At 45.5% G+C, this 27,344-nt stretch overlaps 1 long non-coding RNA gene and 1 other non-coding gene across 2 annotated transcripts in view; one reads left to right on the plus strand and one right to left on the minus strand.

Moving 5' to 3' along the window:
- The window catches only part of LOC145518785 (uncharacterized), a 113,325-nt gene that overhangs the window by 24,920 nt on the left and 61,061 nt on the right, over positions 1-27,344 (minus strand). The window contains exons 3-4 of the long non-coding RNA XR_014063290.1: positions 9,854-9,896; positions 5,531-5,689 (exon numbers count right to left, since the gene is read on the minus strand). This is a non-coding gene — a long non-coding RNA (uncharacterized LOC145518785). The remainder of the gene's footprint in view (positions 1-5,530; positions 5,690-9,853; positions 9,897-27,344) is intronic.
- On the plus strand, positions 15,118-15,190 carry TRNAG-CCC (transfer RNA glycine (anticodon CCC)). The gene has a single exon. It is a non-coding gene; the product is annotated as a tRNA-Gly (tRNA).

The raw sequence follows: 27,344 nt of genomic DNA on the forward strand, positions 1-27,344 counted from the left end.
TGTGGTCTAGAGACCACAAGCTGCAACCACTGAGCCTGCTTGCTGCCATTACTGACCCACGCACCTAGGGCCTGTGCTCCAAAACAAGAGAAGCCACTGTAAGGAGAAGCCCGGGACTCCAGCGAAGAGAAGCGCCCCACCCCCACTCACTACACCTAGAGAAAGCCTGTGTGCATCCACAAAGACCCACCACAGCCAAAAATTAAATTAATAATTTAAAAAGCTCTTTAAAAATGCAGTAACTTAGCAGATAAGTAACTCCATCATTTCTTCTGCATCCCCTTTCCTATGTATCCTCAAAGAGGAAAACTGGATTGTTCTTCAGGTTTAAGTGGTGGTCAATAAAATGAAGCCCAGGGACTTCTCTGGCCGTCCAGTGGCTAAAATTCTGCATTCCCAATGCAGGGGGCCCAAGTTCGATCCCTGGTCAGGGAGCTAGATCCCATATGCTGTAACTAAAGACCCCAAGTGCAGCAACTAAGACACAGCACAGCCAAATCAATAAATAAAAGTAGTTTTAAAATTAAAAAAAAAATTAAATGAAGCCAAACGTCTGAAGGATGCTGACAAATAGACTCGTATCTTGTCTACTGGAGCCCATGTCTGTTTTGCTCCGAGTTCATGGCCTCGTGTGTCTAACAGAGATGGAGGAGAAAGCAGGACCCAGCACAGAAGCAATCGATACGGGCTCTCCGCCACCTCCGAATGGGAAATTACCAAGGTTTACATCAAACCCCAACCCTATTTTGGGTTTATTTGAGGGAGAAATATATCAACAAGGATTTTTTTTTTAACCTCTGCAAAGTAAGTCATTACTTACGTAAAACAAACACCCCAGAAAGGAAAGCTCCACCATCCGTCGCCTGCAGTGGGATTTGAGGAAGCGTGCTGACGCAGCTCGGGCCTCGGGATGCCAAACAACAGCTGAGCTCATCTGTATGCAGTTGGTAAATTTGTAAAAGGTAAACTACAAGAAATGTGGCATAATGACACCATAAGGGAAAAAAAAGTAGTTTCTGAGTCCGCTGTTCTTTAAACTCTTTGAATTCTTGCTTCAGCGGCTCTGTTGAGTCACAGCTGTGATCCGTGTTGGCATGAACCAAAAATAACACTGTGAGCTGCAAAGGTTACAGGGTTCGGGCCAGCTTTTTACGGCCACACAGCAGTACCTTTCTGTTGAGTGGAAACGTAACATTTAGCTTGTAAGGGAAATCTTTCTCAAGCAGGTTCTATTCAAAGTTGTCTCAGGTCTGCCCAGAGTGCCGTTTCTGCTCTGCTGAAAGCAGACGGCCAAGGTACAAAACACAGGGAATTAGATGGACACTCTCGTCTTCAAGGGACTTCCACTGAACCTCCGATGCTGGACAAGACCACTGATGGAGAAAATGAAGCGAGTTCCTTAAACGACACGAAATCAGTTCTACATCTGACTTTGATTAGAAAACACAAACCCTTTTCAGAATCTTTCCCCTTTCTTCCCCTCCTTCCCCCAAAATGGCACCGCTTCACTTTTTCCAATCATACAGTGATATTTGGAAAGTTCCATGCACTTCCATTAAGAAAAATACAGAGAAGGAAAAAATACATAATGGCCATCTATCATTTTGTATGTGGGACTCAATGATGGGATTCTCAAAAAAAAAAGAGAGAGAGAGAAAACCGACTGTGTGTTACATGAGTAATTTAAGTCTGTGAGAGTGATAACTCTATTTTGCTCTAAGAAATGACTTTTATATTCAAGGGCTGATTTTATCTGTAATTTCCCCACTACGGTTTATTTTGCTCTGACCTTCCTTTCACTCACCTCATCATTTATTTAACAGACAGCAATGCAGGAGACGCAGGTTCGATCCCTGAGTCAGGAAGATCCCCTGGAGAAGGAAATAGCAACCCACTCCAGTATTTTTTCCTGGGAAATGTCATGGACAGAGGAGCCTGGCAGGCTACGGTTCATGGGGTTGCAAAAAAAAAAGTCAATCATGAGTGACTAAACAACAACAAATTATTAAACACCTATTATGCTCTAGGTGTCCAGATATAGAGGTGAGTGATGTCAGTCCTTGTGAGGGGAAATCGAGTTGGGATGTGAGTCAAAGAATCACAGAATAAGTTTGACAAAACAATTATGACCAGGACTCTTCAGGAGAGCCTTGCACTTGAGCGCATATTGTCCAGAGACTTCAACCTAATCAGGGTGGTCAAGAAAGACATCCATCATGGGACTTCCCTGGTGGTCCAGTGGTTAAGAATCCACTTTTCAACGCAGGTGATGCGGGTTCGATTCCTGGTCGGGGAACTAAGATCCCACCTACTGTGGAGCAGCCAAGACCACATGCCAGAGCTAGAGACACCTGCAGCGAAGAGCCCACATACCACCACAAAGACCCAACCTGGACAAAAAAGAGAAGGAAGAAAGAAAAAGAAAGATATCAGCGAGGGAGCAAAGAGCAGGCCAGGTGGTGGACCACTATTCCCTGGAGCATCTGAAGAACTAGAAACAGGGCTGGTGGAGGCCCAGAGGGAACAGGGGTTGGAGGAGGGGCTGGAGAGCTGGGTAGGACTCGAAGTCACCGACAAATATTCTAATCTTCCTCCCAAGACGAGCAGGAAGCCACTGAGGTAGAGCACTGAGTAAGTAGTGGGTGATGTAAGCACATTTCAGTTTTGTGTTTGTCATATAAACTCACGGTTGAGTCAAAAAACAAAACTCTAGGAGACGCAGAGATGAATCATTGCCGTAATTATTAATTATTGCTAGGAATATCCCTAGCAACACAAATTTAAGAATAAACTTGGCACACGCCAATTGCCTAGCAGCGACAGACGACCATTCTTCTCTTCATGGTCATAGAAAGTTGACCCAAACCCTGGTAACCTTCGCCGTGAGTCATCCCAGCCAATCTCAACTCACCTGTTTCCAAAACGCTGGGGAGGTGCTCTGGCAAGACAGGTCCAAGGCCCTCCACAGGCCAGTCACGCAAGCAGCCTCAGGCCTTGGGCATCTACAGACGGAGCATCTGGCGGAAGGCGCCAGGGCAAGGGGCAAATCCCAGGAGCCCCGAGTGGTGCCTGCTTCTCAGGATGGCGGAGCCGACTAGAGCAGCTGTCCTTCCAGAAAGCATTTTTCATGTCTGGGCTTCTTTTGTGCAAAAGAGCCTTCAGACTTCCTGAAACAAGCGGGCAGTCCTGCTGTGATGACCCTCCACATTCCCAAGTGTGAATGCATGGAAACCTACGTGATCACACCACTGCAGGAGAGGACTTCCCTGCGGGTCCAGCGGTTAAGAATCTGCTTGCAATGCCGAGGATGCGGGTTCATCACCTGGTCGGGGAACTAAGATCCCACATGCCGCGGGGCAACTAAGCCTAGGAGCCCCAGCTACTGAGCCTGCTCGCTCTAGAACCTTTGCAATGAAACTAGAGAAAACCCACGTGCCACAAAGACCCAGTACAGCCCCCCAAAAAAACAACCACCACAGGTCCCGTTACCCAGAGAAACCCACACCTTAGGAATCAGCTTCCTGTGCTTTCACCCTCTTCCTTGCCTACTTGCTTCTGTCTAAATCTGCCCAGACGCACATCCACAAGAAAAAAAAAAAAAAATCAGCAAAATTCTTACCCCAAAAAAGATGCTTTTTAAGATATTTTCAAAATGTTTTGAGAATTAGGTGGGGGAGAATGAGGAGGGGGAGACATAGGTAAGTCCCCCCTCTCTCTCTCCAGCCCCCTTGAGGAGTCAGTTCGGGCAGAACAGCTCAAGGCAGCTATAAAAGTGAGGAGAACACAGGAGGTTGAGCAGACCCACAATAGACAACGAACGGAACCCCCGTTAAGCTTCCCTGGTGGCTCAGAAGGTAAAGGATCCGCCTGCAACGCAGGAGACCAGGGTTCAGTCCCTGGGGCAGGAAGATCCCCTGGAGGAGGACATGGTAACCCACCCCAGTATTCTTGCCTGGAGAATTCCATGGACTGAGGAGTCTGGCGGGCTACAGTCCACAGGGTCACAAAGAGTCCGACACGACTGAGTGACTAACACTTTCAGAATCTTCAACCTGTTGTCACTAGGACTTAGCCCACCAGGCTCCTCAGTCCATGGGATTCTCCAGGCAAGAATACTGGAGTGGGTTCCCATTTCCTCCTCCAGGGGATTTTCCCAACCCAGGGATCAAACTCACATCTCCTACGCCTCCTGCATTGGCAGTCGGGTTCTTTACCACTAGCGCCACCGGGGAATCCGTTGGGGATAAAATGATACCACAAACGTGAAAAAAAAAGAGAGAGAGAGAGAGAGCTTTGTCAAGTTCACCTGCTATATACGTAGTTACAGCCCAGCTCTCATGATTGGTAACAAGTATCCAAACCAAAAAATTCACAGTTCAGGCTTAACAATGGCCATCGCTGATCTCAGCCTCTTTCCTCTTAACTCTTTCCAGTCCCCGCCCCCCACTTTCCCCCCTCTTCTGCTTTCAGATTCCTTAGGGTTTTAGTGTTGCTTCCTGAAGGAGATCTGCTTTGAAGTTTATTCATGTTCTTAACTCCTAAAACCCATTGCCACCCTAAGGTCCCTCCACTGATCTCGCTGCTGTGGAAAGTTTGAAATCACTCCGAGTAAAACCCATTTGAAACGGAACAACCACAGTCTGTTTTAAATGAGATAATGGAGCCACCAAGTCTTCTATTCACTTCTCGTTCCCTACAATGGAGGCAGAGGGATTTCCTGCCCGTTTATAAGGCTATTGTTCTAGGTTTAGGAGGAAGTTGTAAAACAATAAAACAGAGGAGGGAAAGCTCTCTGATAGGTTTACCCTCAAAGATAAGGTCCAAAGGACCCCTCAGTGCAATTGATAGTTTACAGCCCCCAAAAGAGTCACGTCTGACTTTGCAGTCAGACCTCAGACATCACCACCGAAGCCGCTGACTCACCCTCCCAGAGGAAAGGGTGGGGCTGGCAAATGTAAACAGAGAGCAGGACACCTAAGACTAGGACTTGGGATCCGAACATCTCGGGAGGAAGCAGCCGCACCTCAGGGGGTACCATCGGGATGGAACTGTGGGCTTGACCGAAAGCCCTGAGAACCAGCTTGCATTAATATGGCCAGTTTTTAGCTTCAAACACTAGAAACATTTGCCTGTGAGTCAGCAAACATCTCCTTTTGGTTTCGAGGCTGGAAAGTAGACTTGTCTCAAATTTCTGAAGTTGTTTAGAAGAAAGGATTCTCCTTTCTTACCGATGCCATCGGCCCCTTCCCCTCTGGACATCTCTCCCTCCACACACCAGAGCTGCCCATCCTGGGGGCGTGGAAGCCGGTTAACTGGCAGAAGTTGCACGGGCATTTCCCACGGGCCCCCGAGGGGGCAAACACCATGCGGAGCATACCGCCCTCTCCAGGGGGGCCTTCGGGGGGGCCTCTTAGCCTGGCCTCTCTAAGGACCATCAGCCTGCCAAGGGCGCCATCACCCCTCACCCCACACAGCGGGGTCCAGGGGTCTTATCTGGACTGGTACACCCTGCGTACCTCAGAGCACTTGCCTGAACCGAGCTTGCCGTGTAGAATCTCCCAGGAATGAGGAATTGGAAATCAGAGGCTGCATGTCAGTTTCTGCTTAGGTGCCAAGTTGGAGGGATATGAACCTACATGAGTTGAGAGCCATCTTCTGCCATCTGCGCTGCTGCGCAGGACCTGACGGTCTATAAACAACAAAGTCCTGTGAGGAGATGAGCCAAAGAGAGAAAGAGAGAGGGAGAGAGAAAGAGCAGGAGGGGAGAGAGAGGGAGGGAAGGAGAGAGAGGAAAGACCCGTCTTGGGGTCTGATGACTCTGGTCCTGACTCTCTCTCCCCCCGCCCCTACACCCTTTTGCTTCCCTGTCCCCGGGTTCCGTGAGATCCCCCCATATTCGTGTAATTAACTCTCCTCTTTTATTCCAGCTAACTCCGGTTGATTTCCGATATTTGCAGCTACAGTGGACCTCAGAGTGCCTCCTTACATGCACTTTCCTTTTCTTGGCAACTATCTCCATTTGCTTTAAACACCCACTTTGCCTCAGTGCCACATGCATGCTTTAAGGGGATGTCATTTCAAAACAATACATATGACTCAAGTTTAAGTTAACCAACAGCCACAGGTTTAGACAGGTCTGTATAGTTCTATAAGAAAAGCTATGACAAGCTTTTGAAAGAAAAGCTGTGACCAACCTAGACAGCGTATTAAAAAGCAGAGGCATTACTCGCCGACAGCTGTCTGTCTAGTCAAGGCTCTGGTTTTTCCAGTAGTCATGTATGGATGTGAAAGTTGGATCATAAAGAAAGCTGAGCACCAAACAATGGATGCTTTTGAATTGTGGTGTTGGAGAAGACTCTTGAGAGTCCCTTGGACAGCAAGGAGATCCAACCAGTCCATCCTAAAGGAAATCAGTCCTGAACGTTCATTGGAAGGACTGATGCTAAAGCTGAAGCTCCAATACTTTGGCCACCTGATGCAAAGAGCTGACTCATTGGCAAAGTCCCTGATGCTGGGAAAGATTGAAGGCAGGAGGAGAAGGGGATGACAGAGGGTGAGATGGTTGGATGGCATCACCAACTTGATGGACATGAGTTTCAGCAAGCTCTGGGAGTTGGTGATGGACAGGGAAGCCTGGCGTGCTGCATTCCATGGGGTCGCAAAGAGTTGGACACAACTGAGCAACTGAACTTAGTGACTGATAGTCAAAACTATGGTTTTTCCAGTGGTCATGTACAGATGTGAGAGATGGACAGTAAAGAAGGCTGAACACTGAAGAATTGATGTTTTCAAATTGTGGTGCTGGAGAAGACTTTTGAGAGTCCCTTGGACTCCAAGGAGATTAAGCCAGTCAATCCTAAAGGAAATCAACCCTGAATATTCATTGGAAAAACTGATGCTGAAGCTGCCACCTGATTTAAAGAGCTGATTCATTGGAAAAGACCCTGATGCTGGGAAAGATTGAAAGCAAAAGGAGAAGAAGGCAGCAGAGGATGAGATGTTTGGATGGCGTTACAGACTTAATGGACGTGAGTTTGAGCAAAGTCCGGGAGACAGTGAAGAAGAGGGGAGCCTGGCGTGTTGCCTTCCATGGGGTTCCAGAGAGAAGGACACAATTTAGAGGCCGGACAACAACAACATAGGGTTAGGAGTGAACTCAACAGCTGCTGTGGCCGAGGAGGGGTGATTGTGGTTTAGTCGCTCCGTCTTGTCTGACTCTTGCGACCCCATGGACTGTAGCCCGCCAGGCTCCCCTGTCCATGGGATTTCCCAGGCAAGAATACTGGAGTGGGTTGCCATTTCCTTCTCCAGGGGATCTTGCCGACCCAGGAATTGAACCAGGGTCTCCTGCATTGCAGGCAGATTCTTTACCATCTGAGCCACCAGGGAAGTACCCAAGGAGAGGTGAGGGTCAGTATTCTGATGGCTACCAGGATGACCCCCTCACTCATTTCTGTGGTCCTGATGGAGAAGCAGGCCGACCAGGGAGTTGTTGACAGCTGGGTTATGACCACACAGGGGACACCACTGACCGCTAAATGGAAAGACGTAAAAGAAGCCCTGTTTCAGAAGGCACCATAGAGCTGCCAAATCAAACCATTCCCAAAGCCGACCCTCCTTCAGACAATCCACTGACATGGTCCCATAAATCCTTTTAACTAAACATCTTAACTAGAATTCCCGAGACACAACTCAGATCTGCAGACTTCCACAGCAGTCGTCCCAAACTACCTCAGGATATTCCGGGAGAATAAGGAAAACAGGAAAAGAGCGCTTGACAGGAAAGCCAGAGTCTCCCAAGATACCAGCTGTCCTTGCCCCCGATTACCAATGGAACCTTGGGCAAGTGTGTCTCTTCTTTGAGCCCAGCTGCTCATTTGCTGGGTGAAAAGGACTAACACTCTTTGATTTTAATTGTCGACCCTTCGTGCCAACATTTATTGAATCTTCTGGGGGTGATTTATAATTACATATGTGAATTGTTCCATACTCTCAAAAGCCAGAAACCGGCAACAACAAAACATTTTATTTGCATTAAAACTCTCCTGGATCCTGAAGAAGGAATAGCAACCCACCCCAGTATTCTTGCCTGGGAAATCCCATGGACCGAGGAGCCTGGTGGGCTACAGTCCATGGGGTCACAAAGAGCTGGACACAACTGAGCAACTTTCATCAACATCATGGAGAGAGGAAATGAGGGAATACAGTTGAAGAGTCTTCTGACTGGGTCTTGTTCACAAAGGCCAACCCTTGGAGTATTTGAGAGTTATAGAAACCAAGGAATCCAGGGTGGTTTGGTCCCCTGCTGGTCACACCCAGCTGGGGGACACCCTTCCCTTGAGCTGTGTGGTTATGGGTGACCTCTAACAGTGGAAACAGCAACTGGTCCATCAGGCTTTGTGAGAAGGATCTAAGCGTGTACTATTTAATGTAGGCTTTGAGTTGGTTGGCGAACGCATTGAACTCTTCAAAGTTAGTATTTGTTACTGATATTATTTTTCAAGACTTCTTTTTGTTAGCGACTGCTTTGTTTCTCCCTTTCGTGGTGTGGTTACTGCTAAGAAAATAAAACCTGCCCCAACCCAGAAACTCAGAACTGATATTCCAGGTTCTCTCACTGGAAAGAAAAACAAAAACAAAACCAGTATAATTGTCTTCCACCACAAAGGGCACATGCAAGATTGTGCGTGCACTCAAATTCACAAAGGATATTGGACCCAATCGTGCAAGAATCAAGCTGGGAGCAGACCTGCCATATGGATTTACTTTTACTGGAGGTTTCCAAATATTAAATTTTAGAACAGACTTTGGTGCCGTATTTTTCAAGAAATCTCTTCTCCCCACAACTTTAAATATAGCTGAGCCAAAGTCAAGCATGATCGCAAAAGAACAAAGCAAGAGCAGTTCACAGATCATCACTTGGTAAAGTTCCAAGGAGCTATCATATGACAGCATCAGTGTATCAGGCCAATTTTAAGACTGATGTCTATCCATACTTGGGAAAATAATACTGGAGAAAAATATAATTCTAGAGATCATAAGGAATAGTGCCATGTACATTTCCCGCTTTAAAAAGAAGATGGTTACTTTGGTTGGCCAAAAATGTATTTCAAACAAAAAATATTTCACAGTTTTCTCAACTCACAGCTTCAAATTGGAGAACTATAAGAAATCATAGTAATTACCCAGTCCAGTCTTCTTATTGTTAGTTGGCCTATCTTCCCTGGTGGCTCAGATGATAAAGAATCTGCCTGTAATGCAAGAAATGGTATGACCCTAGGTTGGGAAGATCTCCTGGAGAAGGGAATGTCTACCCTCTCCAGTACTCTTGCCTGGAGAATTCCATGGACAGAGGAGCCTGGTGGGCTACAGTCCATGGGGTCACAAAGAGCTGGACATGACTGAGCAACTATCACTTTCATTTCACCTGTAATTAGGTAGAAAACTAGTTTGAAATATGACTAAGCCTATTAAGAGTGCAATATTCAATACAGTATGATTTTGTTTACATGAAGTTCAAAAGCAAGCGAAACTAATCTATGGTGCTAGAAGTCAGAATATTGGTTCCTTCTGGAAAAGAGGAAGAGGGTAGAGGAGGGGCCTCTGGTGATGCTCTTTCTCTTGATCTGGGTGGTGGTTAGTTAAACCATGAGAGTTCTGACATGCATAATCAAGCTGTGTGTTTACAACTTGTGCATGTTTATACGTATGTTATACATCAACCTAGAAGAAGTTTATTTCACCCTCAAAAAAGTGTCTGGGTAATCAAATCTAAGTCAAAAAATGAACAAAAAGATGTCATTTTACTTTAGATCCAACATTTAATTTAGAAACACATTAGCTTTTTACTCACCTTGTTAGTTGATGTGGAGATTCACTATTTCTGGCGTACACTCCTGTAAGTGGAACAAATGCATGAAGTCAGGCCTCCCCCTTATCAAGATGCAGACCTCAGGATACAGTTCTCTCCTCCCCAGAAGAACTTCTCAAACTGCCCCTTCAACTCCCAGTTGAGGACCCCATCCTGCCCATTCATCTCCCAGCAACCACTGATCTGTTCCTGTAATTTTTGCATTTTCCAGCATGTCATATAATTAGAACCACATAAAATGTAGTCTTTTGATTCTGGCTTCTTTCACTTAGCAAGAGGCATTTGACATTCATCCATGTTGTTACATGAACCAGTAATTTTCTCCCTATTATTCCATTCTGAGTAGTATTCCAGTATTTGGATGTACCACGGTTGTTTTATCCATTCACCAGTCAAAGGACATTTGGGTTGTTTCCAGTTTGGAGCATTCATGGACAAGTTTTTATGTGAACAAATGTTTCCAGTTCTCTTGGGTCAGTACCTTGGAGTGGGATTACTGGATTGCCAGGAGAAATATCAACAACCTCGGATACGGAGATGATACCACTCAAATGGTAGAAAGTGAAGAGGAACTAAAGAGCCTCTTGATGAGAGTGAAAGAGGAGAGTGAAAAAGCTGGCTTAAAATTCAACTTTCAAAAAACTAAGATCAGGGCATCCAGTCCTATCACTTCATGGCAAATAGATGGGGGGAAAAAGGAAAGCAGTGACATATTTTATTTTCTTGGGCTACAAAATCACTGCAGACATTGACTGCAGCTGTGAAATTAAAAGACACTTGCCCAATGTTCGTCGCAGCACTGTTTACAATAGCCAGGACATGGAAGCAACCTAGATGTCCATCAGCAGACGAATGGATAAGGAAGCTGTGGTACATATACACAATGGAATATTACTCAGCCATTAAAAAAAATACATTTGAATCGGTTCTACTGAGATGGATGAAACTGGAGCCCATTATACAGAGTGAAGTGAGCCAGAAAGAAAAACAACAATACAGTATACTAATGCATATACATGGAATTTGAAAGATGGTAACGATAACCCTATATGCGAGACAGAATAAGAGACACAGATGCATGGAACAATTTTATGGACTCTGAGGGAGAAGGTGAGGGTGGGACGTTCTGGGAGAATAGCATTGAAACATGTATATTATCATATGTGAAACAGAACACCATTCCATGTTCGATGCATGAGACAAGGGCTCAGGGCCAGGGCAATGGGATGATCCAGAAGGATGGGATGGGGAGGGAGGTGGGTGGGGGGTCCAGGAGGGGGAACACATGTAAACCCATGGCTGATTCATGTCAATGTATGGCAAAAACTATTGCAATGTTGTGAAGTGATTGGCCCCCAACTAAAATAAATAAATTTATAAAAAAATAAATAAATAAATAAATAAATAAAAGACACTTGCTTCTTGAAAGAAAAGCTATTAACAAACGTAGACAGTGTATTAAAAAGCAAAGACGTTACTTTGCCAACAAAGGTCTGTATAGTCAAAGCTATGGTTTTTCCAGTAGCACATACGAATGTGAGAGATGGACTAGAAGAAGAAGGCTGAGCACCAAAGAACTGATGGTTTCGAACTACAGTGATGGAGAAGACTCTTGAGAGTCCCTTGGACTGCAAGGAGATCCAACCAGTCCATCCTAAATAAAATCAACCCTGAATATTCATTGGAAGGAGTGATGCTGAAACTGAAGCTCCAATACTTTGGCCAGTTGACACAAAGAGCCAACTCATTGGAAAAGCCCCCAGTGCTGGGAAAGATGGAAGACAAAAGGAGAAGAGGGCAGCAGAGGATGAGATGAATACATAGCATCACCGATTCAATGGACCTGGATCTCCAGGAGACAGTGGACAGGGAGGCCTAGCGTGCTGCAGTCCATGTGGTCGCAAAGAGTTGGCCATGACTTAACAACTGAACAACAGCAACACAGTGAGTATATGCTTAACTTTATAAAACACTCAAACTTTTTTTCAGAGTGCCTGTACCATTAGCACCGCCACCAGCAATGAGTGAAAATTCCAATTGTTCTGCATTCTTACAAGCACTTATTACTGTCTTTTTTAAAAAAGCCATTCTAATTGGTAAAGGTCAAGTTTACAGAAAATATTTGCCCAAGATTCTGCTAGTGGTACACATAGTAAGTTTCAAATTTAGAAGGAAATAGTATACATTAATATAATTCTGCAGGCCAATTGAAAGTATTCTTCCTTAAAAATAACGAACTGTCTTTCATAATAAATTTCTTAAATACTTGATAAATATTCGTTGGCTTTTATTTATTGGCCATTTGTATTTCTTTCATGAGAATGGCCTATTTAGACAATTTGCTCATTTTTGTATTAATATTATTTTAAAATATTTATGTATTTTCACTGGGTCTCATGTGTGGCATGCAAACTCCTAGTTGCAGCCTGTGGGATCTAGTCTCCGGATCAGGGATTGAACCCAGCCCCACTGCGTTGGAAGCTCGGAGTTGTAGCCACTGGACCACCTGGGAAGTTCCCTCATTTTGATATTAATATTTTAAAAGCTCATTTGAAAGAGCCCTTTGTATTTTCTGGAAATCAGACTGTCAATTATCATTAACGTTGTAGATAAGTTTGTGCTTTTACTTTGTTTACAAAATTTGCGCTACAAAGAGATTTTCTTAAGTTTAGAGTCAAATTTATAGAAAGCTCTTTTCCACTCAAAGATTATTTTTTAATCTTGACTGGTGTTTTCTATTTTTTTTACATTGTTTTCTCCTGGGCAAAATTCACCTAGAATTAATTTGGATGTGACAAGGGAAGGATCTCAACAGACTAAGACTAAAATGAAGTAAAAGAAATTAAAATCTGCAGGTCAAAGGTGTAAAAATTTCCTAAGATTAATAAGCTTCTTTCCAGAAGTGTGTTATTTCATAATTATTTCTTTATTTTCAGCTGTGCTGGCTCTTCATTGCTGCCTGGGCTTTTTCTAGTTGCAGAGAGTAGGGGCTCCTCTTCTTGGCAATGCGGGGGCTTCTCTGGTTGCTGAGCACGGGCCCTCGGGCACTTGGGCTCACGGTTGTGGTTCCTGGACCCTAGAGCACAGGCTCGGTAGTTGTGGCCCATGGACTCAGTTGTTCTCGGCATGAGGGATCTTCCTGAACCAGGGATCAAACCCGTGTCTCCTGCCTTGGCAGGTGGACTCTTCACCACTGAGCTCTCAGTGAAGCCCCAGAAGTGAGTTTTTAAGTTTAGGTTTCTCTAGTCACTTTTTGAGCAAGCTCCAGGAGGTGGTAAAGGACAGGGAGGCCTGGCATGCTGCAGTCCATGAGGTCGCAGAGTCGGACACGACTGAGCTGCTCAACAACAGCAAAGTCACTTTCACTTGATGTCCCACTCCAGCTTGACGACCTTTTGAGATTTTTACTTTTTTCAACTTTCATGCAACATGAAAGTGATAGAGACTTCTTGGGGGAAATGTGCCAGCAAAGTCTGCTCTTAAATTTTTGGAATGTAAATGACACAACTTGATCTTGACTAGCTAAACAGGACACCCAACACATTTATTTTTAAAACTCCATTGGAAAAAATGTCAATTCAAATGGCACTGTTTGAGTCCAGTAAATATGAATTCAAATGCATCGTGTCATCCCTGGGGCCGAACTGCCACCCAGAAGCACCAGGCAGCCCAGCCTCTCAGCTGCCGTTGGAGTGATGGAATTCTTATGTCAGCTTCCCTGGTGGCTCAGTGGTAAAGAATCTGCCTGCCGAGCAGGAGACCTGGGTTCAATCCCTGGGTTAGGAAGAGCCCCTGGAGAAGGAAATGGCAACCCACTCCAGTATTCTTGCCTGGGAAACCTCATGGACAGAGGAGCCTAGTGGACTACAGTCCATGGGGTCACAAAGAGTTGGACACGACTCAACAACTAAACAACAACAACTACCTCTTATGCAATTCATGTTTCCCCTCCACTGACTTGAGATGCCACTTTTATTATATAATAAATCCCCATTTGTTCTTGGGTTTATTTCTAGATTCCCCATGATTTTTTCTTAATCAGTCTACAAAATGGACTCTTTTACAGCTTCATCATATGATGACTTTTGACATGAAAAAGAATAAGCTTCAATTTTTTTTGTATTTTACTGTGAAAATTAACAGATACAGGAAAGCACATAAAGTATGTAAAAACTTTTAAACAAATAGTTATAAAGAGAACACTTGTGTAAACACCACCCAGGTCAAGAAATAGAACTAAAATTTATTTTTTTAAGTTGTCTCCTACAAACTACCTATTTAAAATAAGAATTATCAGCTAGCTCTGATGGTTAGACAAGCATATTTTCAGTCATTTAGTAAAAGTTTAGGTGTAAATTGATAGTGGAACTAATAAAGCTCCGGTAAAGAAAAAGTACTGGTTAATTTTGTTATTTTTTAAGTAAATTGGGTTTAAACCTCCTTATAATTCCACATTGTATAAGCGCAACACAATATTTTTTCCTTATTACACAAAAAGATTTTTCTAAGTATATCAATCTTATTTTAAAAAAGAACACTTAAACTTAAGAAGGACCCCTTTTCAGATGTTCAGAAGTCTTTGTTAATTCATAAACAGATCTACACTGTGCAACAGGTCAGCTACCAGCCAGGTAGCTAATTAAACTTACGGTAATTAAATAAAATTTAAAATTCAGTTTTTCAGTCACATTAGCCACATTTCAAATGTTCAACAGCCACATGTAGCTAGTGGGCACCCAAAGCGTTCAGCACAGATGGAGAACATTTTCATCATCACAGGAGGTTCTAGTGGATGGCTGTGGTCTAGACCCTTCTTGGCTTCTACCAATGATCTGAGGGGTCAAAAACACTAATCTGAGTTGTCTTTAAAACATTCAAGATAAACAGTGAAAATAAACATAGGAAACAAGGGTCAGAAATTAAAGAGAGAGAAAAAGGAATGTACCAGGAATGAGTGATATTACACAATTGAGCACTAAATCTTGTTTTAACCTTGTTTAGCCAAAGCTGAACAAATAAACAAAATATTCAATGGGTCATATAGTTCTCATTCCACAGCAGGAAGCATACACTTTTATTTGGCAAGAAGTGCTATTTCCTGATGATAATATTTGGTGAGAAAATATTATGGGGAACCTTCTATCAGTGTAACCCATGGGTGGCTGGACTGTTTAGGTGGCCTCTGCTCACCCCACACAGCTTGAAATTGATGCCTCACATCAAAAAAGTAGCAAAAATCAGAGACTTCTCTGGTGGTCCAGTGGTTAAGACTCTGCACTCCCAATGCAGGGGGCCTGGGTTCGATCCCTGGTCAGGGAACTAGATCCTGCATGCTGCAACTAAGATCCAATGTGGCCAAATTAAAAAAAAAAAAGTAGCAAAAAAACATCATTAGCAAGTGATGTTGATTTTCCTGAAGGTTTTTCAAGGAGCTGAAGGGAGGGATTACACTACCGAGCCCAGGGCAGCGTCTCATCCGGCTTCGGGCTAGCTCTCACTGGCCTCATCTGTCCCCTGGACTCTTCTCTGGTGCCCCTTCAGCTAAGTTTCCATCTCCTCCCATACCCTCAGTGCCCACCTCCTTGCCCACAGCCTCCAAACATCCTCTCTATTGGTCATAACAGTTCAGCTCTTGCCTTTGCACGCACGCCTCGTCCAGCAAAGCCAAAGCTCGGTGAGGACCCCAGGGGTGATCCACAGTGAGCCCTCCAGCCCACTTCACAGGGGCTCCCCCTTTATCTTGTCATGTACGAAAGACTGAGCCGCCAATCTGAATCAGGCCTTGAACAGTCATTTTGAAGGGGAGGGAAAAAAACGGAGCTGAGGCTGGGGCATTCAATTATGACTTAGTCAAAGCAATTCTTAAGAGAATTGAATGCATTTGGTCCAGGTACTCTGGTTTCTGCTAAACTCCGTAGCCCTCCAGGCAACACAGAAAAACAAATAGACATGCATACAAGAATTAAGATGCTTTCCTGGGGCACAGGGAAGTCTACAAGCTCTAACTGGAGGGACATTGTCTTTTCTAGCTCAACAGCTGGTGACATCAGGTACTCTGGGGAAATGACTTTCCCAATCACAGCTGTCATTTAGAAACAGATCTGAGGGACCTCCCTGGTGGTCCAGTGGCTACGACTCCCAATGTAGAGGGCCCTGGTTCGACCCCTGGTCGGGGAACTAGATCCCACATGAGCCACTAAGTGAACAACTAAGAGTTCACGTGCCTCAACTAAAGATCCTACATGCTACAGCTGAAGAGTCCGCATGCTGGAATGAAGATTGAAGATCCCCCTGCCACAGCTAAGACCCAGCGCAGCCAAATAAATCAATAAATGAAAGTTGCTGTTTGTTTGTTTTTTAAAAGAAATAGATCTGAGATTCCAGCATCCATCTGTCTACACAATCCCATGACACCACCATGCCTCCCTTATTGACCACAGCATGGGAGAGAGTAAGGGAAACAAAAGGTCATCATGGTAGCCCCCAAACCTGAGCCTGTCTTAGGGTCCAGTTAGCTAACATTGGTTGCCATAATGAATTCCCCCAGAGTCAGCAGCCCTCTGTTGACACCACGCACTTCAGAAGAAGGAGCATGAGAGATACGGTCCCTGTGCTTCCTCCCCTTCTTTGCAGATGGAAATTGGTTAGAAGTCCATTTAGACATGGGAAGAGTCCATTTAGATTCTTCCCTGGTGGCTCAGACGGTAGACTCTGCCTGCAATCCTGGAGACCTGGGTTTGATCCCTGGGTCCGGAAGATCCCCTAGAAAAGGAAATGGCAACCCACTCCAGTATTCTTGCCTGGAAAATCCCATGGACGGAGGAGCCTGGTGGGCTACAGTCCATGAGGTCGCAAAGAATTGGACACGACTGAGCAACTTCACTTTCACTTGAGACATGGAAATCATAGAATTGTAGAACTGGGAAAGACTCTAGAGTCCATCCTGTACAGCTTATTGCTCCATTATAGACAAGGTCAGTGGAGTCCAGAGAAGTTGGGTGTGTTGTTTAAGATCACTAGCCCATTAGGGGCAGAACCAGAAGAACCCAACGTGCCTATAGTTCTAACTGTTTAAATCAGAGGCCACAAATCATTGGCCCACGGGGTATTTTTAATTTTTAATTGTTTGCTGTAATTTTAAAGTTGGAAAAAAAATCAGAAGAAGTGCTAACAGAGAGTTGTGGCTGGCTCCTTTAGGCCAGCTGTGAGACTCTCAGTTCACAAGTGGAACATGCCCCTCCTCCAAGCAGGCAGTAAGCACTCACGCTCCAGATCCATGTCCAATATATTTTTGTAAGCAGGGTTGAGCCTATGATTGTACTTAAGGCAGATGAACTCTGAACGAGTGTTGCACGGATGTTGGGTCAACATCTCAATGTAGAGGGTCGTGAGAAGAGACAGTCTTCTGGTTCATGGTTCTGCTCTCCATCCTGAGCTGCTAGCTTGCTGGGTGAGGTTAACATCCATGGAGACCACCTGGCAGCCTCCTAACCTCACGGGCCCCCTGCCCACCTTCCCCTCTCTTTCCCACACCCCCCACAGTCCCATGCAAAATCTTGGAATTCCCTTGAAGCATACAATGGTCTCCATCTCCTTTCTCTGGCCGAAACCCCCGTCCCGTTCACTCTGGCACCCCCTGGTCCCCACCACGCCCACGGACGCAGCCTCAGCTCCGTCACTCCTGTGTCGCTCCGCCTGTCACCAGCACGCCCAACCATGTCTCCTTTCTCAGCAAGCCCAGCCTCTGTGCTCCGTGTCACAGGATCTCAAAATGTTTTTCAGACTCAAAAGGAATATTGTGGTCTAATAATTTCAGGGCACTTTTCACAAACATTTTTGGGGCCCGAAATATGTAATTTAGCAACTTTGCACAAATGCCCTGCTTTGAAGAGGCTTTTGGTCTGCCTTTTATCTTTGCTTGGGTTTTTCCCCTTTGGTGCATCAGAATTTTTTCTCTGTTGAGCATAAGGTTCACATTGTGATTTGTGTGAGTATTTGAGTTATCCACCAGATAAAGCAATATGTTAACTGTACTGAAACTTTGGGTTTATCATTTCTAGGGCAACTGTTTAGAAGACTAACTACCAGAAACTAAGCTTTCCCACCCACTGTAGAAACATCACATTCAAACATACTGAGAACTTAGAAAGTCAGCTTTAGAAGCAAAGACACCAACCACAGGGGGATAACCTATAATTCTGCCATAGAGTGAATATTATATTTCCAAATGAGTAAAAGGCCGCAAGTGGGAAAGAGTGAGAGCAGAAAAAAAATCCAGACTTCATTAAAATAAGGGTTGCCAACAAAGCTGAATTACCTTTGACAGTCACACTTGCATGAAAACATCTGTTCTGACATGTGTATCAAGAGATCCAAACATCTAAAACTGGAGAATGAATAAGCCATTGTTTAGTCTGTAAAGGGCAAGACTGTATAAATGAAGATAAAAGTGGGGGGGGGGGAAGCACAGAAAAGAAAGATTCCTATAGAAACCATCTAGTAAAAACACAAATGCAGGAGAGGGTGGGACAAATTGAGAGAGTAGCGTTGACATATATACACGACCATGTGTAAGACAGTGGGAAGCTGCTGGGACAGAAAGCTAGATAGATAGCTGGATAGCTAGCTAGATAGGGGAAGCAGGGAGCTTCCCAGGTGGCCTGGTAAAGAACCTGCCTGCCAATGCAGGAGACTCAGGAGACATGGGTTCAAACCCCGAGTCAGGAAGATCCCCTGGAGAAGGATATGACAACTCAAATCCCATGGTCAAAAGAGCCTAGTAGCCTACAGTCCATGGGATTTCAAAGAGCTGGACCTCTAGCACAGGGATCTCAGCTTGGTGCTCTGTGAGGACCCAGAGGGTGGGGTTGGGGAGGGGGTGGGAGGCCCCAGACGGAGGGGATGTATGTGCAGGTAGAGCTGGTTCACGTGATTGTAGTCACATGTTAGTTAGAAACTAACACAGCATTGTAAAGCAATTACATTCCAATTTTTTAAAAAAATCACAGTGGGATACACCAAACCTCATAGAAATAGATTATGTTCACTAAAACAACAAAAGAACACACAAATGAATGCACAGAAGTTTTGCCAAAGATGAGAGAGCAAAAGTCCTGAGGAAGAAAGGAGCAAAATGAGAAAAGCCCTGTTATGGCCTGAAATAAGATTAGATGGAGGAGCGGTCAGTTATGCAGATGCAGTCAGAAGGGAGCGGGGCTCGGGGAGTGATGGGAGGACAGCAGAGGCCATGCCCAGAGAAGCATCCCAGAGACACAATCCAAGTCCTCAGCCCCTTTATCAAGGGTTGTTATCCTCCGCCCTTGTATGAAACTTCGGGGCTGCCCCTTCAAGCAGGCACACCAAGTACTAGGAGTTGCTTAAGCAAACAATCCAAAGAGATGAGCAGGTAGGTTAAAAACAAGTAAAGAAAACACGAATTGGAATGCCTTAGAGGATCGTCTTCCTAATAGAATAACCCGGGTCTCCCACATTACTGGCAGATTCTTTACCGTCTGAGCCACCAGGGAAGCCCAAGAGAATAACAATGATCACACAATTAGTATGATTAGGATGAATAGCTAAAAATATAGATTTCAACCTCATTTGTTTTGCCAGCTAGGCTAGCCAAAATTTTTTTTAAAAAAACCATTAAGTCAAGCGCTTCCCTGGTGGCTCAGTGGTAAAGAATCTACCTGCCACTGCAGGAGACCTGGGTTCGATCCCCATGCTGTGGAGCAGCTAAGCCCATGCGCCACAACTCCTGAACCTGTGCTCTCGAGCCCAGGAGCTGCAACTACTGAGCCTGCATGCCTAGAGCCCGTGCTCCGCAGCAAAAGAAGCCACTGCAAGGAGAAGCCTGCACTCCGCAGCTAGGGAGTAGGCCCTGCTCACTGCAACTAGAGAAAGCCCGCCCAGCAACGAAGACCCAGCACAGCCAAAAATACATGAATTAGAACGTGAGTGAGTGTTAGTCTCTCAGTCATGTCTGACTCTTTGCGGCCCCATGGACTGTAGCCTGGTAGGCCCCTCTGTCCACGGGATTGTCCAGGCAAGAATGCTGGAGTGGGTGTAGCCAACCCTTTCTCCAGGAAATCTTCCCAACCCAGGGATCAAACCCTGGTCTCCTGCGTTGCATGTGGATTCGTTACCATCTGAACCACCAAGGAAGCCCTAATATATAAAAAGACAACATTTAAAAAAAGGGAAAAAAAGCAACTAAGTCAACAAGCAAAGCCAGAGGGACCCCTGGTTCTCCTGTTTCTAATGTTGCGTTGTGATGTAATGTGTCCTTATGGGGGGAAAAGGATCACCTACAGTCACTCCCTTCAGAGCTATTTCATCCAGACAGGAACCAAACTGCTGTGGAACAGCCCAAAAATACAGCAATGGGGGATCGGTTGGGGGAAAGCTGAATTCCCCAAATGTGGGCTGCTATGTCCAGTGCAGACTTGGAAAGCTGCTCCCGGGGCAGGGGACCTGGTGGAACCCTGGCAGGCAGCCTCAGAAGCGCTGAGTCTGGGTACCAAAGACTATTCACATCCACACTGGTTCTCCATCTGCCATGTCCACGCATGCCCTAGTGGCCACGGCCAAAGAGAAGGAAGCTCTGCTCCCAGCAGCCTCGCCACCGTCTGCCTCCTGAGTTCCTGCTCCTCCATCTCTCGTCTCTGTTTTCCGATTTCTCTGTCACGAAACCTCCTCCAGCACCTCCCTCAGAAACACTGGAAGTCCTTGTAGTGCCGTCCGTGTTCTGCATTCAACGCCGGCTGCAGATGGCCCCCACTCACCGTTTCCATTTGATGGTCCCTGGTTCTCCCTACATACCCTGCAATCCTGCTCAAGACATGCTAGAAGCAACTGTAGTCCAATAAAAATTAATAATAATTTTAAAAAGACATGCTCTATCTTTTCCAAAAGCTCTCTGAGCCTCCTTGCTCGGGGAAGTTCTCCTCCATCTCTGGGGATGTGTGAATTCTCTACCCTTTGAGTCTCCATGCTACTTTCCTTTCAACATACCACTGCTTCCCCAGTTCTAAAACCCGTCACCATTATAGAAGAAGGATATAAGGCTTCCCTCAAGAGTTCTGGAAACGATACAAATGAACTTACTTACAAAATGGAAAGAAATTCGCAGGCTTAGAGATCAAATTTGTGGTTGCCGAGGGGAAGAATAGTTAGGGAGTTTGGAATGGTCATGTACACAGTGCTATATTTAAAATGGATAACCCACCAGGACCTACCGGATAGCACATGGAACTCTGCCCAGTGTTGTGTGCCGCCCTGGATGGAAGCGGGGTTTGGGGGGAGAATGGATACATGTATATGTATGGTTAAGTCCCTTCGCTGTTCACCTGAAACTACCACAAGTTTATTAATCCTCTATGCTGCTTAGTCACTCAGTTGAGTCCCACTCTTTGTGACCCCACGGACTGTAGTCCACCAGGCTTCTCTGTCTATGGAATTCTCCAGGCCAGAACACTGGAGTGGGTAGCCGTTGCCTTCTCCAGGGGATCCTCCCAACCCAGGGATTGAACCCAGATCTCCCACATTGCAGGTGGATTCTTTACCATCTGAGCCACAAGGGAAGTCCTGTAATCAGCTATAGCCCAATATAAAATAAAAACTTTAAAGTTTGAAAAAAAAAATTAGCCTGATGCCTCTGGTATGTTATGGATAGATAGGCTTGCAAATAAATAAATTCAAAGTATTAAAAAAAGAGTTCTGTAACGTTCTGGTATTTACTTCCACCCTTCCTGCAGGTCTGCTCCTGATGTAAAAGCAGGCCTTCATACTCCCAGACTCATACCTCCAGCAGCTAATGTGGTGCCTTGCAAATACTGGGTACTTACTACTACTACTACTAAGTCGCTTCAGTCGAGTCTGACTCTGTGCAACCCCATAGACGGCAGCCCACCAGGCTCCGCTGTCCCTGGGATTCTCTAGGCAAGAACACTGGAGTGGGTTGCCATTTCCTTCTCCAATGCATGAAAGTCAAATTCATGGTTGAATTTGATTGAATTGTAAACTAAGGTTTATGCAGTTCAAGTTTTGGGTACTTAGAAATCAGTTTCATAGAATCACAGAGTTTTTAATGTCAGAAAGAATGGAAGGACCATCTAGTCAACCCTACAGAGGAGGAAATGGAGACCTGGGAAGATTTTTCATTTGCACAAGGACACACAATCAAAAAGAAAGACCCAATACTGAGAAGAAGATGCCCAGAACTCAGTTCTGACAATCTAACAGGATCCTAAGGCACAATATTCATGTTAATTTTAGAACATCTCTTGAGAAAATCGTTTGATGTCTTAGCTGCATGTGGAGAGTCTGCAGCAAACCAGGCGGTGCGCTAAATGTTCAGAGGGGGAACACTGCCTCGTTGCTGTCGTTCAGTAGCTCAGTCGCATCTAACTCTGCAACCCCATGGATTGCAGCACGCCAGGCTTCCCTGTCCTTCACCATCTCCCAGACCTTGCTCAAATTCATGTCCATTGAGTCGGTGATGCCATCCAACCACCTCATCCTCTGTTGCCCTCAATCTTTCCCAGCACAAGGGTCTTTTCCAATGAGTTGGCTCTTCGCATCAGGTGGCCAAAGTATTGAAGTTTTAGCTTTAGCATCAGTCCTGCCAATGAATATTCAGGGTTAATTTCTTTTAGGATGGCCTTGTAAGCATGTAAATGAAAATAGTTATCATTGTCTTTAGAAAGGCAGAGAGTAGACTGTTGTTCAGCGGGGATCCCACACAGCCAGGTTACGTGGAACCAGGGAGACCTGACTCCCTCTGTTTTTAACTCATCATAGTTTCTCTGTATGTGCTAATTCCCTTTCTGTTTCCCCTCTGATCTCAACTGTGCCTTCCGAAAGAAAAATCTTGATTTTAAATCCATGCTGATACTGCTGTCTGCATTCACTCCTCTACTATCACTCCTGGATGCAGCTGCATTCTCTGTCACTTGTGTTCTTAACACGGAGAATATATGACTCAAATTTCTGACATTATGAGGTTTCTGACAGGTCATTTTAACCTGGGAGATGCACACCACTTTCCCAGGTTCCAAAAGAAGGAAAGAAAAAGAGGGTTGTAGAACGATTTAACAATGTTAACTCCTAACTTGGCCCTTCTTCCCTACCCCTCCGCCACCTTTTTAATCATCCTTTTCTTTTTTACTCTTTTCCAACTCACTGTCTTCTAACATAATACAGAAAAGAATGAGATGCGTCTCATGATGTATCTTAGATAGGACATCTGGAAATTAGCCTCTGTTTCATGTATTTCTTCACGGCTTCTCACTTCTGTTTCATGTCAGTTCCTTTGACAGAGGTGAATGCTTTGAGACTTGTCACCAGCTCCGCTCCCTAAACAGCCTGAGTTCTTTGACAGGATCTCTTTCCTTCTGCCACGTTATTTAGGAACTAGTATCTCATGCAATACAAATCACCTTCATAAAGCTGACATTTTGTTCTTTGCATGAGCCTTCTTGTTCAAATACCCAACCGTTTTCCATCCATGGAACATCACACAGAGTGTCAGAACGCCAGCCAAGTCTGGACCAAGAAGGGTAGGTCAGAGGCAGTCTCCATCATATTTTAAATGTTCATTTCTTCCATTGGCTTGTGTGCCAAATGCTATTTAATAGTAGTTAGTGCTAATTTCCTTTGTTTCTGGGGATGGATCTCATGCGTACCTAACCTGACTGTAATCCCTTATCAGAGTTGAAAAAAGAGTTTGCACAAAGTGTGAACAATCCTCCTCATAGATTTAAGAGTGAATGGTCTTGGCTTTACCACTGGATTATCAGTTCTCCTGCCTAAGAGCATTTGGGCTCTCTGCCCTCAAGCAGAGAATGCAGAAGTGGGACACCCTGTAAAGGACTTACAGAAATTAGAAGTCTGAAGATGACCACAGATGAATCAACAAGAAGCATCAGATTCCTTCATCAACTGGGTCAATATCTCTCAGAGAACATTCTGTGGATGTGCAATTCCAAATATTTTAGATGCAAATTAGTAAATACTATCTGTTTTCCTTTGCTTGGAAAGTATCTCTCTATTAGTCAGTGTTCTGCAGAGAAACAGAACCCATAGGGCATACACACAGAGAGATTTATTTTAAAGAATTGGCTCATACAACTACGTGGGCTGCTAAGTCTGATATTTGCAGGGCAGGGCAGCAAGCTGGAGACCCATGGAAGAGCTGATGTGGCAGCTTGAGTCTGAAGGCATCTAGAGGCAGAATTCCTTCTTTCTCGGGGGACCAGTCCCTTTCTCTTAAGGCCTTCAACTGATTGGACAAGGCCCACCCACACAGTGGAGAGAGATCCGCTTTATTCAGAGTTTACTGGTTTAAATGGTGAACTCATCCGAAAAACACCTTCACAGTGACATCTGAGCCTAGTGCTGACCTAATATCCAGGTACCATGGCCTAGCCAAGTTGACACATAAAATTAGCCATCACACTGAGCATGTGACAGGAAAATTTAATTCTCTACAGGAAATTTAGAACAGTATGGTATTTTGTGTGGTATCTTCTAGCTTTCCCAGTGCTTGATCATTCTGGCCTTAAAGACATCATGCCATGACAATCTGTCAGTTGGGACTACTTGAATATCAGAAAGAATAGGACCCTTTTCAACAGTGTAAGTCCTTTGTCTGGAAGTTGTCATGCAGCAGTTGCAACAATCAGTGTTATAAATGGTTTGATTTCACTTACTTTCTCCATCACATGCCTGAAAAGTTTAAGACTGGTGGTTCTCTTGGGGGTACACCTCATCACCATTTGTAACCCTGTGTCTACAGGGAAACACATTCAAACGTGTCAATCCAAACACCAGCGATATCCCTGCCTGTGCCTGTGAGCAGAAGGGATGACTATGTTCTTGGATCCTGGTAGCTTATTTTCTCCTTATTTCCATAATCATCAAAATCATTCACTCTACACTTTTGTTAGCTGATCTTCTCTAACCCGAACCACCCCAGTACCCAGGTGTTCCTTCCAGAGATGAACATGAAAGGAACATGAAAAGAAAGGAAACATGTTCTAGAGAGCGTCCCTTCCCTATGCGTTCCCATAAAAAGGTTGTTTATGAAGGGAGGGTCAGCTCAGTACCTCCCTGGTGGTCCGGTGGTTAAGAATCTGTCAGCCAATGCAGGGTACACATGTTCGATCCCTGGTCCGAGAGGATCTGATTCTGTATATCGAAACTACGAAAGCCCGGGTGCCCTAGAGTCTGTGCACCACAATGAAAAGCAGGCTCTGATCGCTGCAACAAGAGAAAGTCCATGCAGCAATGAAGACCCAGCACAGCCTAAAAATAATAAATAACTTTTTTTAAAAAAAGAGAGGGCTAGGCCATCTACATAAAAGGAGTCATTTTAAAGGCTCAAATAATAGCATTCAGTTGTGATGTGAACACTGGAGTTAATTTATTTTTTTTCTATGAATATACAGAGGCACGGAAATAAGAATAGAAAATCTAAACTGGGTAATGGAAAAAAGCTCACAAATCCCAACTATGCACTAACATAGTTACTCTGTTACTGGGATGGAGCCGTAAATAAAATCTCCCAAGCTGATAAGGACAACAGATACAATGCTACCCGTTGAGCAGGTCCCATCTTATTTCCTCCCCCGGCCCATGTTTTGGAAGTTCACGCCCAGCCAATGACCCATCTGCTCCACCCCCGTCCCCAGCAAGGCTATCCACAATCTTATTCTCTCTTTTGGCCATCTCGCAGACCACACATTGAAGATTGCAGCATCACCAGACCAAAGGGTTCCGGAATCCTGAGATACTGCATGATAAGGAGCCACCAAGGAAAGCCATCTGACCAGCGTGATGTGAAAGAGAAGAATCCTTTGTGCTGTAAAGCCCCTGAAATCCCCGGTTTATCTATTAGACGTCGTGACCCACCCTAGCCCCACAGAATACGATCCCTAAGTCTTGTGATCTGACAGTAGAAAACAGCATTCCTTAAAGCAAGTAGCATGTGCTAAAGAAGATGTGTCACAAGGAACATTATTCAGAGACCAACACGTAGGGTGGACTACAGAAACTGACCAAAGCCCGTTTATCACTCGAGGAGAAGCCTCCCTCCTTGTTTCTCATACTGGCCAAATTTCCTGCATGGCACTGGAGTCCCTCCCGTGGCCTGGCCAACTCCTCCTTTTCTAGTCTCATCTTCTCCTGGCCTCTCATCTTATTTCCCATGTTCCTCGCAGCGACTCTGCCATCTCACGACACTGCTCTTCCTTTTCCTCCAGCGTGGACCATTTTCCCGGCCTTCTGTGACTAGTCACCTGTCGATTTTCAACAAGAGGTGGAGAACCATGGGAGTGACACAGAACGAGGGGTCCGCTCCACAAGCAGCCAGCGGGAGCTGGACTCACAGTGTACTCACGGCCAGAGTCCCAGGGCGGGCAGATGGGAAGGAAAGGTGGGCGTGCAGTGGGGTCTGCTGGGAGTGCAGAAGGCTGAGCAGAGCCCAGGCTGGCCCCTCACAGCCCTGCCTCTGGGGGTGCCGTCAGGAGGCTGGCCTCCTTCATCAGAGAGATGCCCACTCCCCTGGTCCAGGAGCCAGAGAGGCTGAAGGAGGGAGGCTGGTGGGGACAAAGTCCTCCTCCCCGCAAGGTGGGGCCACGTTCCTGCAGCCACAGGTGGCTCCCTGCTGGCCCTGTACGGATGGACGTCTGGACACAAATACAGCTGCAGCTCCTCTCCCGCCTTCCTGACCCCACATAAGTGTCTCCTGGGGTCTGTCCTAGCCCAGGACCCTGCAGGAAAGGGGGTCCTGAGGAATGTCGTTCCAGCTTAGCCAAGTGGACCAGTACAAGCTCACCACATGGGCTATCATCTACTCATTTTTAAAAATTTGAAGTACAGTTGACTTCCCTGGTGGGTCAGATGGTAAAGAATGTTCCTGCAGTGCAGGAGACGCAGGTTTGATCCCTGGATTAGGAAGATCCCCTGGAGAAGGAAATGGCAACCCACTCCAGTATTCTTGTCTGGAGAATCCCATGGACAGAGGAGACTGACGGGCTACAGTCCATGGGGTCACAAAGAGTTGGACATGACTGAGCGACTCAGCACACGTGTCCTCAAATGTCCTCATTAAAAACACAGGCAGAGAAGGACAGGAAACACTTCCGCCTCCCCTCTAGCTCTCCAGTCCGAAGGCAGGTGTCCCCCGCCTCCCAAGCGGGTCACACCCGAAGCAGTCCCCTAACTAGGGGGCGGAGGGCGTGTGAGTTTAGAAGAGGAGCTAACGCTCAGCGAGGGTTTCTTAGGTGACAGGTGTGGCTCTCAACACCTCTGTTCCTTGGACCTCTTTGGTTTGAGTTCTGGAAGGTGGGCAGGATTTACCCCCCAGGAGGACACAGAGCTGCTAAGTAATCTGCCCATAGCTTGTGCAAACCACAGCTGGAGTCCTCTGATTCCAGAGGCAAGCTCATTCCACTGGCCCCTGTGTCCC

The sequence above is a fragment of the Giraffa tippelskirchi genome, chromosome 8, assembly GCF_054371585.1.
Source record: "Giraffa tippelskirchi isolate mGirTip1 chromosome 8, T2T-mGirTip1v1.2.pri, whole genome shotgun sequence".
NCBI lineage: Eukaryota > Metazoa > Chordata > Mammalia > Artiodactyla > Giraffidae > Giraffa > Giraffa tippelskirchi.